Source organism: Triturus cristatus, chromosome 8 (genome assembly GCF_964204655.1).
Source record: "Triturus cristatus chromosome 8, aTriCri1.1, whole genome shotgun sequence".
In the NCBI taxonomy this organism is placed as follows: Eukaryota; Metazoa; Chordata; class Amphibia; order Caudata; family Salamandridae; genus Triturus; species Triturus cristatus.
The window spans coordinates 98,351,675-98,371,594 of record NC_140591.1 but is presented as its reverse complement, the minus strand read 5'-3'; the positions used below and the strand labels follow the sequence as shown (position 1 = coordinate 98,371,594).

At 41.7% G+C, this 19,920-nt stretch overlaps 1 long non-coding RNA gene across 3 annotated transcripts; it reads right to left on the bottom strand.

Moving 5' to 3' along the window:
* Positions 1-274: 274 nt before the first annotated feature.
* Positions 275-18,447, bottom strand: LOC146801627 (uncharacterized). 3 transcript variants are annotated; one of them, XR_014967626.1, is made up of 4 exons: positions 18,127-18,429; positions 15,701-16,326; positions 11,523-11,659; positions 275-970 (listed from the first exon to the last, which is right to left on the bottom strand). It is a non-coding gene; the product is annotated as an uncharacterized LOC146801627 (long non-coding RNA). The 3 variants fall into 3 exon arrangements; XR_014967627.1 differs by lacking the exons at positions 275-970; positions 11,523-11,659 and having other exon boundaries at positions 15,624-16,326; positions 18,364-18,447; XR_014967625.1 differs by lacking the exons at positions 275-970; positions 11,523-11,659 and having other exon boundaries at positions 15,624-16,326; positions 18,127-18,435.
* Between the last annotated feature and the right edge of the window lie 1,473 nt (positions 18,448-19,920).

Sequence of the window (19,920 nt, the reverse complement as noted above, 5' to 3'; positions counted from 1 at the left end):
CACCACCATTCATACGTCACATACAGGAGAGATAAGCGGTTCAAGCGCTGACATGAAAGGAATACCTTATAACCTATAAAAGATTTTTTTTTACATAGCTATACATTAATATCCTTATACCTCCAGATCCTAATTCTAGACATCAGATACTCCTCTCATGCAAATCGATGAATCATTTAGTTGGATTGGTTAAAGTAATTATTGCTATCTAAACCCACATTTTTCTAACTTTGATCTTTCTTCCTCAATAAAAGACAGACGCATTTACTTGTTAATCAAAATTTGTTTATCTAATTATTGCAAAATTTAGTAGGCATCTAATAAATCGCAGAATACCATATTTACCTATTCATGCTATCGGTCGTCCTCTAAGTCATCGAAATAGCTGTCAGTCATTTGGATATCAAAGTTCTTCAGTCAGCACGCTACAGTCCTAAAGAATGGAACAGGACCAGAGACGTGCCAGCATCTATCAGTGTCCATAAATCTAATAAAGTTTGTGATCCATCAAGAAATTGGGCAGCATTCAGTCTGTCAAAGATTCAGAAATACATCAGTCGCGTCACCGTCGTCTTCCTCAGCATAAGGGTCATCAGAGGAAAAGGAAATGGGAAGCAAGTTTTTTACTCTCTATTCTAACACTAATTTATAATCAAAATAATGTCAAGTTGTAGCAAATTCGGGTTTTGGGCTCTTTTGATTGGTCCATTAGGAACATCCGGTAAAGTTTCACATAGTTCAAGAGGTTAGATCATCGTTCGGCAAAAACCGGTTTCTGTCAAGCGTTCATTGTCTCTTTTCATGGCGGGATTCCCACAGCGACCTTGTGTGGGTACAGTGCAGTACAGGTCATGACGAGGCCACAGGGACAAGGAACCACGCAGGCGCACATCGTCTGAAACCTCGTGGAATGGTGGCCACTGCGTCGCGGTACATTGTCGGACATTTTATATGCAGGCCCAATGGGTAACTTAAGCGAAACAAACACAAAAAGTAATTAATACATAAAAATAATGAATAAAATGTTAAACCCTCACTAATCCCTCCATGTGCTTGTAATTATCTAGCGTATAGCGACATAACCCAATGATGTCATCTGGTGCAACATTACGAAAAAAATCACAAAAGCCACATATATCATGCAATAATCTATCAAATACATAAACTACGGTTAGTATGCGTACGATTTTAATAAAAATTAATTTGCCATGCAAATTGCAAATCCCACGTATATTTCGTATATTAATAATAACACACTCGTTTAATAATATTGCAATTAATAGATTATTCGTTATATATTCATGCAGGATAGGGGGTATACAAAATTTTGTACTACCCGCTCATCAATCCCCCCTTTGGTGATTTTATCACCACACAACTAAAATTTTGTATTAATTTTTATGGAATAGAAATAAGTTCTTGCTTTAATTTATAATTCTGTTTCCTCTCCAATCTCTTCTCTTCGAGCTGTTTTGTACATACTCTCCTTTAACTCTTCTAATTCTATTTCTTCAAACTCTCTCTTGTTTCTTATCTTTTCTTTTTAAATTTTCTCTTTTTAACTTTTTCTGAATTTTCTTCCTTTTTCTACATAGACATCCTAACCTAAATATTAATACTATGAAAATTACACATGTTAATGGGAATACAATTCTACCTAAAAAGGTACTACCTAAGTTTACTAAGACATTTTTAATAGAAGATATTTTCTTTCCAATCTTTTCCCAAACACTTTCAACCTCCAGTGGTGCAATTTCATCGTGCAGATCAGTTATATTTTTTATATAAATTTTTACATCTTTACTTTCATCGGGAATGTAAGTGCAACAATGTTGAACTTTCAGCATTCCACAGACTCCACCCTCTTTTGCCAATAATATATCAAGGGCAAGTAGATTTTGCATTACCATGGCACGCATGGCAACCATTTCAGTATTTACCAATAAGAATCCTCCAGCGGTGCTTGTTGACAAGCGATCCACTACTGTTGATAGTCTTCTAATTTTGTTTGCATTCAGAGATATTCCCACTGCTGGTATCAATGCTCCAAAAATATCACCTACAATTTCTGACCAAGATTCTCTCCTCCTACGTGCTAAATAACTACATAACTTATGTACACCATCTTCTCCTCTTTCCATGTGAAAAATCTTCGGGAAGACCAGGCCTACATAACATGTGCCATACCAATGGTCTGGCAAACGATAATATGCCTTACTCCCTCAAATAAAATACAATCCAGGATGAACTGGATCATTTCCTCCTTTAAATCCCCATCCACCCATGATTCGGTATGTATCATGGCACTCACTATTCCCTACAAAGTAATTATCATATGCAGTCTGATTCCTTCTAATACACAATTTTCCTTTCTGAGGCAAATCTAAAGCCATAGTTGGACTAGCTTCTCCTTTCAAGTGTTTTTCTATTTCAACATCCCACACTGTTTTATCCAACTTTCCCTCAGATACCTTCTTTTGCATTTTCAATCTCCTTTCTTCAACCATATCTAGAAACGTCTTTTCTTCTTTCTTTAAACTGCAAGTCAGATTATTTCTAAATATATATTCTAATGTTAGTTCTTTAGTCTCTAAGAAAAATTCACCTAATACCTTTGCAGGCTTTACCTTATTTAGTTTATTAATTGATGGAACTTGTGCAAATATGTTATCTACATCTGAAAAATAATATTCTAACTTCCCTGTTTGGTAAAATAAACGAGCTAATACACTACATGTTATTCCATATGTTACTGGAAGGTGGTGATATCTGACTCCCTCCGATACAGATGCAGGTAACTGCATACAAACGTAGCAGTCCCTTACGTCCATTGTCTTTACATATTCATACAGTCATTTTGAAAAAACATTGTTAGAAAATCTGTTATAGACCTTTCTTTATGCAAATAATTTCTATCTATTTTTGTCGGAACTACCTTTTGAATCTTTTCTATATTAGTATGGTTTTCACTATGTCCTTCTATCGTGTCTATGGTAACCTTAAATGAGATCATCAGTGCTAATATACTCCACAGAAGCATTAGTAATCCTGTACAACACCAACACATTTTACACCATCGCTTCAAAAATAAACATCTATCTTTTCTACTATCTCTATTTGCCATTTCGTAAGAATGATCAGTGTCTTTTGACTTAGCCTCTTCTACTTCACAACTAGTTTATCTAACCCAAGGCTCTAAGCACCTACTTGGTTCTACCAGTTTTGTCTACTTCATTATGTATTGCATCTCCATTAGCAGAATTCTTGTCTTATTCAGTTTGGCATCTCATCGTCTTTTACTTTTGTCTCGTGATCTGAATACAGGATTTCCTGAACATCCGTTTCTTCTCCAATGTCGGACAAGATAACTCTCAGGATTTCCGACTCTTCGTCTTCCTCAACCACTTCTGGTACAGTCACCTCTGGATTTCCCTGGCTATCCGCCTCTTCTTTTATTTCAGGCAGGGCCACATACGTCCATTCTGGCGACTTATACTTCTGGTTAGGTTTTCTGGTTCTTTTGCCTTCTTCTATTACAATTGTGTCTTTGTCTTTTGATTTCTCTTGACTAGTTATCTCATTCACTTGTTCAGCTCTTGGTGAATTCACTCTTGTCAGCCGATATCTCAGTCTCTTTATTTTGTTCAGCCAAATTTAATCTCTAGCTGATCTTTTCAGTTTACATCCCTTATCATTCTTTTCAGTTCTCCATGCTCTTTTTCTTAAGACTCGACCTTCTGGTACTTCGTCTTCACTTTCCTCTGATTCTGTTTCAACTTGCTTTTTACTTTCGACAGCTTCTCTTTCCACCACTTCTTCTGTTTTCCCTACTTCTGTCCCTCCTCGGGGCTCCGGTACGCAATCTTCCTGCTGACTAACTGTCCCTTCACCTAACTTAATGTCTAAGTTCCCTACACCTCCTCGGGGGTCTTCCGCAAGAATCTTTCCCTCTCTCTCTGTATCTGTCACCTGTTCATCTATTTTTGTTATTTCAGGTGGAATTTCTCTCAAGTTTTCATCTGGAACTTTTTTATCAACAATTTCTTTGATTGCCTTTTCACTGTCTTTTCTTTTTCTTGATTGCAGAGTTACTTGTTCAGTTTCTGAGTCTGAGCTGGCATCAGAAATTTGTAGTCTTCTTCTCAAAGCAATACTTCTTGGGACAACAGTTTGATTTGTCTCTGATTCCCCTCTTTTAGGGTTTTCTCTTGTTCTTATCTCTTCATCATCCGATGACTCTAAATTGTCGAAATATTCTCTTTCTGTATTATCCACTGGATTTGTGATTCTCAATGTGTGACTTGCATGAATTCACTTCTTGATTCCAGCATGCTTTACAGCTGTGGTTGTGGTCAGGATCACTTGTCGTGGTTTTCCCCACCTTGGAACCAAAAAGTTCTTCCTTCTGTGTACTTTGATTCTCACCCAGTCCCCTGGGCTTAGATCATGAGCTTGCTTCTTTTCAAGGGTTGTGGCATCCGCTCCAACCTGATGAAACACAGAATGAACTGCGTCAGCCAGGCTTTTACAGTAATCCAACACCATGTCATCAGTTATAGGCAACAGCTTGTTGACTGGAATGAAAACATGTCGCATTGCCCTTCCCATGATTATTTAATGGGGGCTCAACCCTGTAGTTCTGTCTGGTATTGATCTTATAGTCATGAGTACTAGAGGGAAGACATCAGGCACTTTCATACCCGTGGCTAAACACATTTTCCCTATTCTGTTTTTGATAGTACCATTAATTTGTTCCACCACACCAGAAGCCTCTGGGCGATAGGCACAATGTAATTTCTGTTGTACATTCAATGCTTCACAAATCAATTTTATGATCTCATTATGGAACTGTTTTCCTCTGTCTGACTCAATTGTTACTGGGAATCCGAATCTAGGAATAAATTCCCTCAAAAGCAATTTTGCCACTGTAATTTCATCACTCCTTCTTGCTGGGTATGCTTCTACCCATCTGGAAAACAAACAAACCATAACTAAAACGTACCTCAACCTGTTACAGGGAGGCATTTCAATTAAATCTACTTGCATTCTGGTGAAAGGCCCGCCTTCTCGACCTATGGTTCCTAGACTCACCATTGTTTTTCTTCCAGGGTTGTACTGCTGACATATAAGGCATCTCTGACAAAGGCTCTCCGCTACAAGTCTAAACTTTGCAGTGTACCAGGTTTGTTTAAAGGCCCTTATCATCGCGTCTCTCCCTATGTGACCCTGTCCATGATACATCCGTGCCATGGCAGACACCATTCTATCAGGCATAACTGGTCTTCCATCCCGATAGACCCATACCCGATCCTTCTCCCTTGGTGCACATCCTGCTTTTACCCACTGCTTCCTCTCCTCATCTCCTGCCTCTTCCTGCAATTGCCTCACTTCCTCCCAGGTACCCACAATGTCAGAACACATCAGGGAGCAAGAATGTACTTCTTTTTCCTTTGCCTGATTTACAGAATTCTGATTTCGTGCACAATATTGGGCCATATCATTGGCATATTTGTTGCCGATGGTAATATAATCGCCAGACTGACTATGTGCAGCAACTTCACAACAGCCAATTACTTAGGCAGCTGTATCGCCTCAAGCAACTTTCCAACCACTGCAGCATTCTTAATGGGAGTTCCACTCGATGTCATAAATCCTCTCTGTAGCCAAATTTGGCCAAAATCATGCACCACACCAAAACCATACTGACTGTCAGTCACTACAGTTATTCTCACATTCTTCCCAATCTTGCATGCTCTAGTTAAAGCAACAAGTTCAGCTACTTGAGCTGATTTTACTCCTTTCAGATAAGATGCTTCCATTACTGCTGCGACCGTGCATACTGCATATGCGGCACTCAACATTCCAACTTCTGTTCTCAAACAAGATCCATCTACAAACATCACAAAATCACTTTCTGGCAATGGCACATCTTTTATGTCAGGTTGTGGTTTGGTACAAAAATCAAGTACATCCAGACAATCGTGATCCGCTCCGTCCCTGACTTCCACATTCTCAGCATCAGGCAACAATGTTGAAGGATTCACATTCAGACATCTCACTAGACTCACATTAGTTGCACCTAATATGATTTTCTCATATTTAGTCAGCCGACTATGGGGCATATTTACAAGCAGGCGATAAAAAATTATCGCCGCTTTTGCGGCCGTTTTCGGCCGAAAAGCGGCGATAATTTTATCGCCTAATTAGCAAGGCCACGCTAACGCGTGAAACCTTGCTTTAGCGTGGGGATTCCTAACGCCCAGCTTTGCATCTCTAATGAGATGCAAAGTGGGCATTCCTGACCTCAGTCAGTCAGTCAGAATATCTTTATTCGACTCAATTAAAGTCATACAAAGAGATTAAAAACATTTCATACAAAAAGTTAGGAGCATTTCATGCGTGTTAAAATATGACAGTAAAATAATTTACATTAAAACAAATCTAGGCATACAAAAGTTAAAAAGGAATAACAATGGATCTAATGGGTATGTTTTTTCATCCTAACTGCAGCTACCAAGAAATTGGCTATGCAAAAGGTGATATGTATGTTAGGCAATGATTGCAAGAAGAGCAGAGCCGGTCTCACTTGTGTGAAGCCCGCCTCCTTCAAAGCTGATACCAGATATTTTTTCATTGGCTCTAAATAAAACCCACAAAACATAACAAAATGCATGGTGTCTTGTGGTGAGAAATGATCGCAACTGCAGGGTGAGGGTATTTCCGGTTTTTCCCATGTTTTAAAAGTGCCTAAATAAAAATGTAACAAATTAAACCTGAACTTGGTTAAAAGAAACCTATGGAATGGAATTGTAACGAAACCAAGATACGGTGCTAAAGAAAATGAATTAACAAGTAAGTAATTCTGAGCCCGGGAGTCGACGGGCTCATGGTTACGCACCTGCGTTCGCTACGAGAGGTACCAGACCTGATATGATTTTAGCAGCCTACACAAGCAACCCTACACTCTTCCTACTCCCTGCTGACGAGCGGCAACTACAGCGAAACACGTGTCCAGGGATGGCTAACGCTACTCTGACTTGCACGCACCACTGAGCATAGGCGTACCCGCCGACGCTAACTACAGGGACCACAATTCTTCGGGGTAACACGCTAGTGGGTGGAGCAGTGTGCGACCAACTCGGATATATATTTTAGTGGCTCTCTGAGCCCGGGAGTCGACGGGCTCATGGTTACGCACCTGCGTTCGCTACGAGAGGTACCAGATCTGATATAATTTTAGCAGCCTACACAAGCAACCCTACACTCTTCCTACTCCCTGCTGACGAGTGGCAACTACCGCGAAACACGTGTCCAGGGATGGCTAACGCTACTCTGACTTGCACGCACCACTGAGCATAGGCGTACCCGCCGACGCTAACTACAGGGACCACAATTCTTCGGGGTAACACGCTAGTGGGTGGAGCAGTGTGCGACCAACTCGGATATATATTTTAGTGGCTCTCTGAGCCCGGGAGTCGACGGGCTCATGGTTACGCACCTGCGTTCGCTACGAGAGGTACCAGACCTGATATGATTTTAGCAGCCTAAACAAGCAACCCTACACTCTTCCTACTCCCTGCTGACGAGCGGCAACTACCGCGAAACACGTGTCCAGGGATGGCTAACGCTACTCTGACTTGCACGCACCACTGAGCATAGGCGTACCCGCCGACGCTAACTACAGGGACCACAACTCTTCGGGGTAACACGCTAGTGGGTGGAGCAGTGTGCGACCAACTCGGATATATATTTTAGTGGCTCTCTGAGCCCGGGAGTCGACGGGCTCATGGTTACGCACCTGCGTTCGCTACGAGAGGTACCAGACCTGATATGATTTTAGCAGCCTACACAAGCAACCCTACACTCTTCCTACTCCCTGCTGACGAGCGGCAACTACCGCGAAACACGTGTCCAGGGATGGCTAACGCTACTCTGACTTGCACGCACCACTGAGCATAGGCGTACCCGCCGACGCTAACTACAGGGACCACAATTCTTCGGGGTAACACGCTAGTGGGTGGAGCAGTGTGCGACCAACTCGGATATATATTTTAGTGGCTCTCTGAGCCCGGGAGTCGACGGGCTCATGGTTACGCACCTGCGTTCGCTACGAGAGGTACCAGACCGGATATGATTTTAGCAGCCTACACAAGCAACCCTACACTCTTCCTACTCCCTGCTGACGAGCGGCAACTACAGCGAAACACGTGTCCAGGGATGGCTAACGCTACTCTGACTTGCACGCACCACTGAGCATAGGCGTACCCGCCGACGCTAACTACAGGGACCACAATTCTTCGGGGTAACACGCTAGTGGGTGGAGCAGTGTGCGACCAACTCGGATATATATTTTAGTGGCTCTCTGAGCCCGGGAGTCGACGGGCTCATGGTTACGCATCTGCGTTCGCTACGAGAGGTACCAGACCTGATATGATTTTAGCAGCCTACACAAGCAACCCTACACTCTTCCTACTCCCTGCTGACGAGCGGCAACTACCGCGAAACACGTGTCCAGGGATGGCTAACGCTACTCTGACTTGCACGCACCACTGAGCATAGGCGTACCCGCCGACGCTAACTACAGGGACCACAATTCTTCGGGGTAACACGCTAGTGGGTGGAGCAGTGTGCGACCAACTCGGATATATATTTTAGTGGCTCTCTGAGCCCGGGAGTCGACGGGCTCATGGTTACGCACCTGCGTTCGCTACGAGAGGTACCAGACCTGATATGATTTTAGCAGCCTACACAAGCAACCCTACACTCTTCCTACTCCCTGCTGACGAGCGGCAACTACCGCGAAACACGTGTCCAGGGATGGCTAACGCTACTCTGACTTGCACGCACCACTGAGCATAGGCGTACCCGCCGACGCTAACTACAGGGACCACAATTCTTCGGGGTAACACGCTAGTGGGTGGAGCAGTGTGCGACCAACTCGGATATATATTTTAGTGGCTCTCTGAGCCCGGGAGTCGACGGGCTCATGGTTACGCACCTGCGTTTGCTACGAGAGGTACCAGACCTGATATGATTTTAGCAGCCTACACAAGCAACCCTACACTCTTCCTACTCCCTGCTGACGAGTGGCAACTACCGCGAAACACGTGTCCAGGGATGGCTAACGCTACTCTGACTTGCACGCACCACTGAGCATAGGCGTACCCGCCGACGCTAACTACAGGGACCACAATTCTTCGGGGTAACACGCTAGTGGGTGGAGCAGTGTGCGACTAACTCGGATATATAACAAGTAAGTAATGACCCCTGACCTAACATGACAGGAGAAATGTCGCTTTAGCGACATTTCTCCTATCATCAAGCCCCACGCTATGAAGCATAGCGTCAGGAAAAGTAGAGTAGCGATAACCCCTGTTATCGCTACTTTCCTTACGCCTACTTCAGGGCTGACTTAGACATGATATCCTATGGAGGGTGGATATCATGGCTAAGTTTGTGAGTCCCTATCAGCAAGCTAACACCACATTGCGTGAGATTATCGCTGGGTTTCCAGCGATAATCTCACGTTAGGCAGTTAGCGCTAGGATTTTTCTCGCTGAGGAGATAAGCGTTGCTAATAGCACGCTATCTCAGCGATAAAAATCCACGTTACCCGGCGATAATTATCCTCACGCTAAGAGCGCTGAGCGATAATTATCGCCGGGTGTTGCTGATATGCCCCTTAGTGTCATATACTGAGTGCGACTCCTTGTTAAAAGGATTGCCACATCATGAGGTACAAACACCTTCACAGGATATCCCATCACAATTCCCTCACTCTGCTCCAAACTCCTACAGGTAGCAGCCACTGCTTTCAAACACCCAGGTAAGGCTACAGTTACAGGGTCTAGCATGGATGAAAAGTATGCAGTTGGTCTTCTCAGTTTTCCATGTTTCTGTATTAACACAGAAATTGCACATCCATTCCTCTCACTGCAATACAACTCAAATTCCTTTTCATAGTCAGGCAGACCCAAAGCTGGTGCTTCACACAAGCCATCTCTCAATCGCTTAAAAGCAGCCCACTCTTCTTTGTTCAAATCAATGGGATCTCTCACATCACTCCTCGTCAATCGTACCAAAGGTTTTGCAATCAGGGAAAAATTGCTTATCCACTGACGACAATACCCGACCATTCCAAGAAACATTCTCATTTCTCTTTGCGTCATTGGAGCTCTCATACCTTTTATAATCCTGATTCTGTCCATTGTTATTTTTCTCAGTCCTTTTTCAATGTTATGACCTAAATAATGGACTTCTTTTTGACAAAAATGCAATTTTGATAGTGACACCTTAAGTCCTCCATCCACCAAATGATTCAATAAAGCTATGGTGTCCATTACACATGCTTCACGGGTTTTCGACGCCACAAGTAGGTCGTCGATATATTGAACTAACACTGAGTTTTCGGGCATCTCTAGACTTTCTAAGGATCTTTTCAATATCTGATTTAATATCGAGGGGCTCTCTGTATACCCCTGTGGGATGCAGCACCAAGCCAAAATACGTTCTCCAAAACGAAACGCAAAAATCTGCTGGCTGTCATGGTGCAATGGAATGGAAAAGAAAGCATGGCATAAGTCAATCACAGTATACCGTTCTGCATCATGAGGAATCTGATACAAAATCACAGACAGATTCGGTACAATGGGACAACATGACACAACAATTTTGTTTATCTTTCTCAGATCTTGCACTATCCTGAACTTTCCATTAGGCTTTTTCAGTCCCATAATCGGGGAATTACATGGACTACTCATTACTTCTCTTAAAATACCTTGCTTTATCATTTTCTCAATTATAGGAGTAACTCCTTCAATTATCTCAGGTGTCAATTTATATTGAGGGACATTTGGATAGCTTATTCCTTCTTTCACTGTTATTTTTACTGGGTCTACATTTCTCATTAGACCTACATCTTCTCCTGTAAAATCCCAGACTTCTGCTTTCACAGTCTGTTTCAACTCTTTAGGTAATTCATCAGCGTTAAATACCGCATAGACTTCAGTAACCTCTGTTTCTCTGTTTGCCATAGTCATTTTATATAGCACATCTTCATCAGGAGTCTCAAAGGCTATTCCATCAGGGGTACAGAAAATAGTGCAATTCATTTTGCACAACAAATCCCTACCTAACAAATTCACAGGACTTGTGATGCACACGACAAAGCGGTGCATTTCAGAAAGTTTCCCTATACTAACTTTCACAGGTTCTGGAAGATGAGTTTTAATCTGTCTGTTGGATACACCAACTACTTGGATTGTTTCATCCGAGAGAGGAAGATTCTTTACATCAGCTAACCTAACAGTTGATCGAGTAGCACCAGTATCGACTAAGAAAGTAATGTTTTCTTCATTTATTTTCCCATCCACAAATGGGCCTGTCTGGTCTACTTCTAGAGTTGCGCCAAGTACGCACTCTTCTTCCTCCCCTCGGCACTGTCAATAACCCTCTTCTGACTCAATCTCATCGCATTGCAGCCAAAACTGCGAAACAGCGTTAGCGTGCGGCAGCTTATTTACCTGTTCTTCGTTGTAGAATCCTCATTACTGTATTTCTGGGAATTTTTGCTTTGTGGAAAAGGTGGTTTTGGCACCTGATTCTGTTGGGTAACAACCTGCTGCTGTCGCTGCGGTTGACCACTCACCTCATTCTGCACCTGTGGATTCAATGATGCATTATCATTATTAGTACTTTGAGGAAATTTACAATTATGACATGGAAATTTCTTTTTAGCTTCTTCTATATTAAAGTTTCCCTTACCGTTCCCGGGAATGAATTTTGATCTGGGTCGTGTATTATTTGCTTGTTCCATTAACTGGGCTTCCTGTCTTTCTGCCACTTTTACTTGTGCCCACATAGCTTTCTCTTTTAATTTACGCTATTTGGCTTCAATCTCGTCACTAAAATATTTTGCATGTCTCAATATTTCATCTATTTTCTTGTTTTGCCAATCTACAGTATGTTGCTTAATCATTTCACTAATTTCTGGACATAGGCCATATACAAATCTGTATACAAAATGGCTCAAATCTTTTTCACGTAAATTTACATCACCACTGAATTGTCTAAAGGCCAGTATCAGCCTCTCATAATAGGCATGTACCAACTTACTTTCCTGATGAGTTCTATCAATTTTTACCCAATCAGTTTCTTTGGGAGGTACTTTATTTTTCAGAAAGGCAATAAGCTGTTCATACTTTTTCATAACCTCAGGGTCAGGAGCTCCTGTCTATGGATCCCGAGGGTATTCTTGTGTAGGCCAATTTATCATTAACTTGCATTCTGTCCATAAGTCTGCAGGTACTATTATGTCAAATAGACTATTTAGATCAGTCCATAATACTTTAGATAATTTTACGAACCTGTCCACTTGCCTATACCACTCGACAGGCTTTTCGCGTAGTCGAGGGGAATCGTTCGTAAATGACAAACTATCTTGTCTAGTCCATGGGACATGTACATATCCTCCTCCTGGAATTTCACTCATGGGGCATTCTGTCACTACCTTTTCTTTTTCCCTTACTGGAAATACTGCAAACGTTTTATCTGAGGAATCATCTCGTTTTCTATACCATCTTCTTCTCCATTTATCCACATCTCCCCATTTTCTCAACAGAATAATTATTTCTTTAATCTGACTTATTCGTCCTGTGGTATTCAAATTTTCGATATCCTTTTCAGTAAAATCTATTCGGTATGGTTTCTGTAGCGCTTTTACCTTTTCAATGTCTTTTCCCATTTCATTTGCTACTTCTTCTAATCTCTCATGTAGATTTTTTGCTCTCCAGGTTATACTTTTACACAGAAATAGCAACTCTTCGTCCTGATAAGTCTTTAGCTTTTCTGTGGGGATAGTTCCTACTATTAATTCTTCCAGAACCATTCGTAGCTTGGCCACATCTATTGATTGGGATTCTTTGTCTTTTCTCTGTAAGCTCCTAAACCATTCGCTCAATTCGTCTGAAGTAGGACCTGCTGCTTTCTCTATAGTGCTTTGTTGTAAATCTTTTTGAGTCTCTAAAACTGATTCCATTGTCATTGTGTGTCTTTCTGCTATGTTTGGACTTAATAACAGATCCTTCGAAACATTTTGTTCAATTGTTCTCATTGTTTGTCTCCATGAATTTTCATCTACGCTTTTCTTTGGCCTCTCGTTCTGTTTATTACTGTTATAAGGGACCGTTAAACAATGTTTGCTATCCTTTTGTTTATCAAAAATAGGCATTACAGGGCCTATAGTCACTGGAACAGTCACAGCTTCTAAGTTTTTAGTCAATTCTCTTATCTTTTCAGTTAATTCTAAAGTTGTTTTCGCTAATTCTGCTGAATTTTCACCACTTACTTTATTATCTGACTTCCTCTCCATTTCTCTGACAGAATTGCTTTTTCCTAATTCTTGGGAAACTGGTTCAGTTTTAATGCTTCGCAAAGTTTCTCTCATTGGGGCACTTGGTGTCAATATTTCAGATTCTGGTCAATACGGGGGTGGATTTTTATAAAACATGTCGTCAAGAACATCATCCTCCGATTCATGCACACCATACCCTCCTGATTCTATATTATGTCTCTTTTCCGTACATTTTCTACCTCCAATTTCTTCAGCATTTCTCACAGGAAACAAACCTTCAGTCATACTCGCATTCCGCCACCTTCTCATTCTGTCATCATGATTTTCATGCCCATATCTACCAAACATATATCTGTATCTTCCACCAGTCCTCTGTCTCTCTCTGTCATGCATCTCATCTTCCCATTCTGTCAGTGCTTCAAACTGTGTTGGTCTAGGTCTTGGCTCTAAATTCATCATTTTCTCTCTCAAATTTCTCAAAACCGCTAAATTAAAGGAACCATGCTCTGGAAATGCCAATACTCCGTCATTTCTTGTGTATTTTACCCAATTATCCAACCAAATACAAGTATGATATCCGTATTTCGCAACCATGAAGGATGCTGGCGTTTTCGGTGGGGGAAGTAATTGTCCTTCCCTAGTCACAATTGGCTTGTCCCTTTTACACAAGCTCTTAATCTTTCCAAACCAGGACTTTTTCTCCTTCTCTGGTGGATCGTAATACATAATTTTGTCTTCCATGTATCGCTAGATTCTTCCTACGACTACTCTGTTGTTTTAGCCAATCGTAGAGCGACTCACACGAACGCACCACTCCGGAGCGTTTACGTCACTTCTGCAATTCTCCACTCCTAGCGCGGCACACACACCAACGCACCAATCAGGAGCGTCTACGTCGTTCTACAGCTGGTAAATCCCAGCGCGGTCTTTCTGACGTCAGCAGGCGCTGCTCCTACTCCTGCTTCTACTGACCCCTCCTTTACAAAATTTCTCGGTAAGCTCTTTTTCGCTTTTTCTAACTTACAAATCTGTTAGTAACAACATAAAAATGTCACCATTGTCTGTCCCGCTAACAAAAGAATAGTTAATGACCTTTTTCACAAGAATTCCGTCTTTCCCGACAGCAGCGTTTACCTCTGCCCTACTACGGAATCGTTACTTTCGTTGATAAAGTAGCACATCCCTCTACCTTACCCTTCTAGCAAGCATTAGCTAACTGTTTCCCTAGAATTTAAGACACCTAGTTGGAGACCCAATGCTCCTGAGAAATAAACCTAGAGTTTCGCAATTAACCCGAATGCCTTTTCATTCACGCACTCTCATACGAATATGTAGTTCATTCACACAGAATTCTGTCTTTCCCGAGAACAGCGAACAGTCTGTCCTGCTACAGAATTATAACACTTGTTAACAAAGTACCACTTCCCTCTACTTTATCCTTCTAGCAAGATTAGAGAACACCTGCTATCTTTCCAGTGATAAGTGTCATCAGAGTACCTTCTGGCCTCCTAAGACCAAAATTTCACAGGTAACCTTCGCTATCATACACACTTCTCTCATACAGAAAATGTCTCTAATGGCAACACACGATGATGTTACCGAATCGAACCCAGACAATGCGTCGTGCAACTCCAATCGTTACACGTTTTCCCTGCGTACCTACAGGGTAACAACAATTCTGTCTTCCCGAGAGCAGCGCTTACCTCTGCTCTACTACGGAACTGTTACTAACTTCCGACTTCCTACATCCCAGAAGCCGTGCAAACAACATAAAACTCGACGCAACTCAACATAGAGTGTTAATACATAAACCAATACCAATCAAATATCAATAATTCAATAAGCGATTTACAAGCAATAATCACCAAACCAAAACAATAAAAACCATAACTCTGCTACCAGAAAAACTGATGGAGCGCAAAAACCTTATCACAGACCAGTTATCACACTAACACTTTCATATATACAATCATTGGTGGGGCCCATAACACCAACATTCATACGTCACTTTCACTGGTCTGCACATACAGGAGAGATGAGCGGTTCAAGCGCTGACATGAAAGGAATACTTTATAACCTATAAAAGAAAATTATTTACATAGCTATACATTAATATCCTTATACCTCCAGATCCTAATTCTAGACATCAGATACTCCTCTCATGTAAATCGATGAATCATTTAGTTGGATTAGTTAAAGTAATTATTGCTATCTAAACCCACATTTTTCTAACTTTGATCTTTCTTCCTCAATAAAAGACAGACGCATTTACTTGTTAATCAAAATTTGTTTATCTAATTATCGCAACATTTAGTAGGCATCTAATAAATCGCAGAATACCATAATTACCTATTCTTGCTATCGGTCGTCCTCTAAGTCATCGAAATAGCTGTCAGTCAGTTGGATATCAAAGTTCTTCAGTCAGCACGCTACAGTCCTAGAAAATGGAACAGGACCAGAGACGTGCCAGCATCTATCAGTGCCCATAAATCGAATAAAGTTTGTGATCCATCAAGAAATTGGGCAGCATTCAGTCTGTCAAAGATTCAGAAATACATCAGTCGCGTCACCGTCGTCTTCGTCAGCATAAGGGTCGTCAGAGGAAAAGGAAATGGGAAGCAAGTTTTTTACTCTCTATTCTACTACTAATTTATAATGAAAATAATGTCAAGTTGTAGCAAATTCAGGCTTTTTTTCTCTTTTGATTGGTCCATTAGGAACATCCGGTAAAGTTTCACATAGTTCAAGAGGTTAGATCATCGTTCGGCAAAAACCGGTTTCCGTCAAGCGTTCATTACTGTATTTCTTGGCGGGATTCCCACAGCGACCTTGTGTGGGTACAGTGCAGTACAGGTCATGACGAGGCCACAGGGACAAGGAACCACGCAGGCGCACATCGTCTGAAACCTCATAGAATGGTGGCCACTGCGTCGCGGTACGTTGTCGGACATTTTAAATGCAGGCCTAATGGGTAACTTAAGCGAAACAAACACAAAAAGTAATTAATACATAAAAATAATGAATAAAATGTTAATCCCTCACTAATCCCTCTATGTGTTTGTAATTATCTAGCGTATAGCGACATTTAAAGCGTTCATATTCACCCAATGATGTCATCTGGTGCAACATTACGAAAAACATCACAAAAGCCACATATATCATGCAATATTCTATCAAATACATAAACTACGGTTAGTATGCGTACGATTTTAATAAAAATTATTTTGCCATGCAAATTGCAAACCCCACGTATATTTCGTATATTAATAATTTTGGTTAGGAAAACACTCACACACGTTTAATAATATTACAATTAATAGATTATTCGTTATATATTCATGCAGGATAGGGGGGTATACAAAATTTTGTACTACCCGCTCCATCAGTGGCATGTGTTGTGTCTAAATACTGTCCTCACTCACACAATTGTGTGACATGCTTCATCATAGGGCTGCTACAAAAACCTATGGCGTAGCCAACGCCAGGGGTGGTGCAATAAGAGTGGGGAAGACAATACAACATAAAAGAGAAACAATATATTTCAATGGTGACTGGGAACACCGGAAGTGAAAAGTGCAGTATGGTGTAGGTTAAAACTAGCTCGGAGGTGTCGCCGTGCCTAAACTTTATTCCTGGACCCTGCAGCCAGGGTTAAAAACTTGAAGGATGGTGGTGATTGGGAGATGCAATGTGCTCCTAACACCCCTCCTTATTGCCAGATGGTCGACATGTTTCGGCTGTGTATATGTGCCCCTCGATAGGGGTCACGCCGGCCTTCCTCAGGACTCTACCGGTCCCAGTCTAAATGTCCAGACTCCTCACCTCAGTCTGGGATGTGAGGTGTTAGATACCCTAATTCTATATCCGAGGGAATTCCTCAGAATTAGTTGTGGAGTGTACTAAAAGGAACAATGGGATAGAAGACATGACAAGTGAAGAAAATTAGAAGGGATGATCTTCACTCATGTTTCTAAATCTGTATGTGCAAGTATATATATCCACTAGAACATGATCTATTTCATCATTCATTCCACCAGAGACATGGGTACTTCACTCTAGAGAACTCCCATCAATCGGAGTAAAAATCGCAATTCATGATCAATCATTCATGCTAAATGCCTACGCAGTAGGCGTGAAAATCAGCGTTGCGTGCACCATACCATATACTCTTACATTCCACCAACCGCCACAGTAGGGGGGCGGTGTAACTCACCAAGTTTCACCCTATTTCATGTTAGAACTGGCGGTAGGCAATGAGAGAACTTAGGAGTGACGGCAGTATATAGACACACAACACATGCCACCACGAGACACAATTTTATTTAATGCTCCCTACTCCTTTTGGTGTATAAAAGTATTGTCTGGGGGTTCGAAATAGGTGAATCTGCCCCCCTCACCTCTCCTTTGTGTGTACTAATACTTTTAATAGTGGTAGACCCCCATCTTCATTGATACATTAGTAACACCAAATACATGTGAGTGCAGACTACCGGGGATTATGACGCACTCCTACAGGGTTTATCAGGGTGGGAGCAATTTACGCTCTCCCACACATATTTGCAATTCCAGCGCAATGCTGCTGGCAGCTAGGAGATGAGCAGCTATGATAAAATATCAACAAAACGCACCTTTTACTCTCCAGTTTGTTTTGCATTGACTCACTAATGAGCACACCTAACTGCAACTAATTGACAACAAAGAATCTGAAATAAACAAGTGGACGGCTTTTTTTAGAGCACAATTAATACCAATAACGACTTAAACAATCCACTAACCTTGGGATCCAGGCAGGAGTAGCATGCTAATCCCTGTAAGGAGTGTCAATGCCTTGTGAGAGGGTAGCAAGTGCATTGTAAATTCAGTTACAACACATGGAATTAAAAATGACACGTCTCTCATTGACCATGAACTGTAGTTTAAAAGCAAGACCTGTTTGAAAAATGTGCAAATGTACAGGACCGCCCCTCCACAATGTAACGTAACGTACCGAGAGACAACTTTAAACTTATCACCTTTAATCTTTGGGCTCTGCTTTGAAGTCTCTCTACTTGCAACTGCTGTGATATTATCATCTTACGGCCACCGGAAGCTAAGCTGATAGACAGGCAAGAACAAACAGGAAGCAAGACCCAGTCTAGTCCTGCAGCACCATCAACCATCGAAATGAAGGAAGGACAAGACTATCAACGCACACAGGCAAACTTGTCAGCCACCTTTGAACGACAACGAAGCAAATACAGATGAAGGATAGGCAGTTTTTTGACACAATTTTAGAAATGATGGAAAATCTGCTGGCCATCTTTAATTGGTAAAATAATACATGAGCTATATATGTCCTTTAGTCAACGATACAGTTTCTTTCTGGACACATGGAGCATGCTTTATTTAAAACATCAAACTACACTCAATTAGTTGATCGGCGTTATAAGTGGCAAAGCAAAACAAGTCCAATCGCCCTCATAAGGAAGCCCAAAACGAAACCAATATCCGACAAAAGAGCACAACTGATGGCCGACATTGAAAAAAGATTTTTTTTTTTAAAACAGGGGTGAACAGGGAGATGTAAAAATAATGGAGCTTGTAGGGAGTTGAAGCTGAGTTTGAGTCTGTAGGGAGGCTCAACATCCTGTGATTAGTACGAGGGAGGGGGCTGGGAGGGAGCAGGCAGAATGGGGCAATGAAGAGGATATGACGCAATGGCTAGAGTGGCCAACTTTGAAGTTCGGGAACCAAGTTTGAGCCTGCTCTCTGATACCTTCCGAGTGCCGGACAAAAGTTTTAAAAAAACATGCAGTTGCCAGAAATGCTGCATTAGCATGCAAGCACAAGCAAACAGTAACAGAGCAGGAACCAAGAAATAAATAATCCCCCAAGGAACAGATCAACAACCATAGCATAATGATACCATACTTACTCCCTGACCCACGGGAGGAATAGAAGAGAAAAAGGAGGGACAAAGAGGCAGGACTGGCCACTGACAAGGATTTTTAAAGAATACTGAAATAGACAAATGAAAACTAAGAAGCGGGGTTGAACTCCACTAAGCATATACAACAGGTCACTAAGTTACAGCGCAAGTGCTGTCTAGGCTCTACCTAAAAAGGGGGTCGTTTCTGATAATAATTTTTATACATGTTCGTTACTGCACTGTTCCAGTGGCAAAAAAGTGTCAAGCAGTGTGTCACACTTACACAACTAAAATGTCACACAGAAGCATACAAAAAAATGAAAATGTCACACACATGGCAACTGAAACCTTGGCAGCTATGCAAACCCCTTCAGGGCTTAGTAGAGACCTTGCCCGAGATGCACTATCAGTACAGTGACGAGAAGGGGAGCAACTAGACCCAAACTTTGGGGGAATTAAGACTCCTAGCCACAGTCGGTTTGAGCACTGGTGGTGGCGTTAGAACAATCTTTTGTGGTGCTGTCCTCCCCCATTTCCTCCTTCTCCATGAATTGCAACACTACCACTCTCCAACAGTGCACCTAATCTCTCCATAGCCTCTCTCCAACGTACATTTAATATTTTTATAGTGCTACTCATAGTTCACTCAAACTCAGTTCTG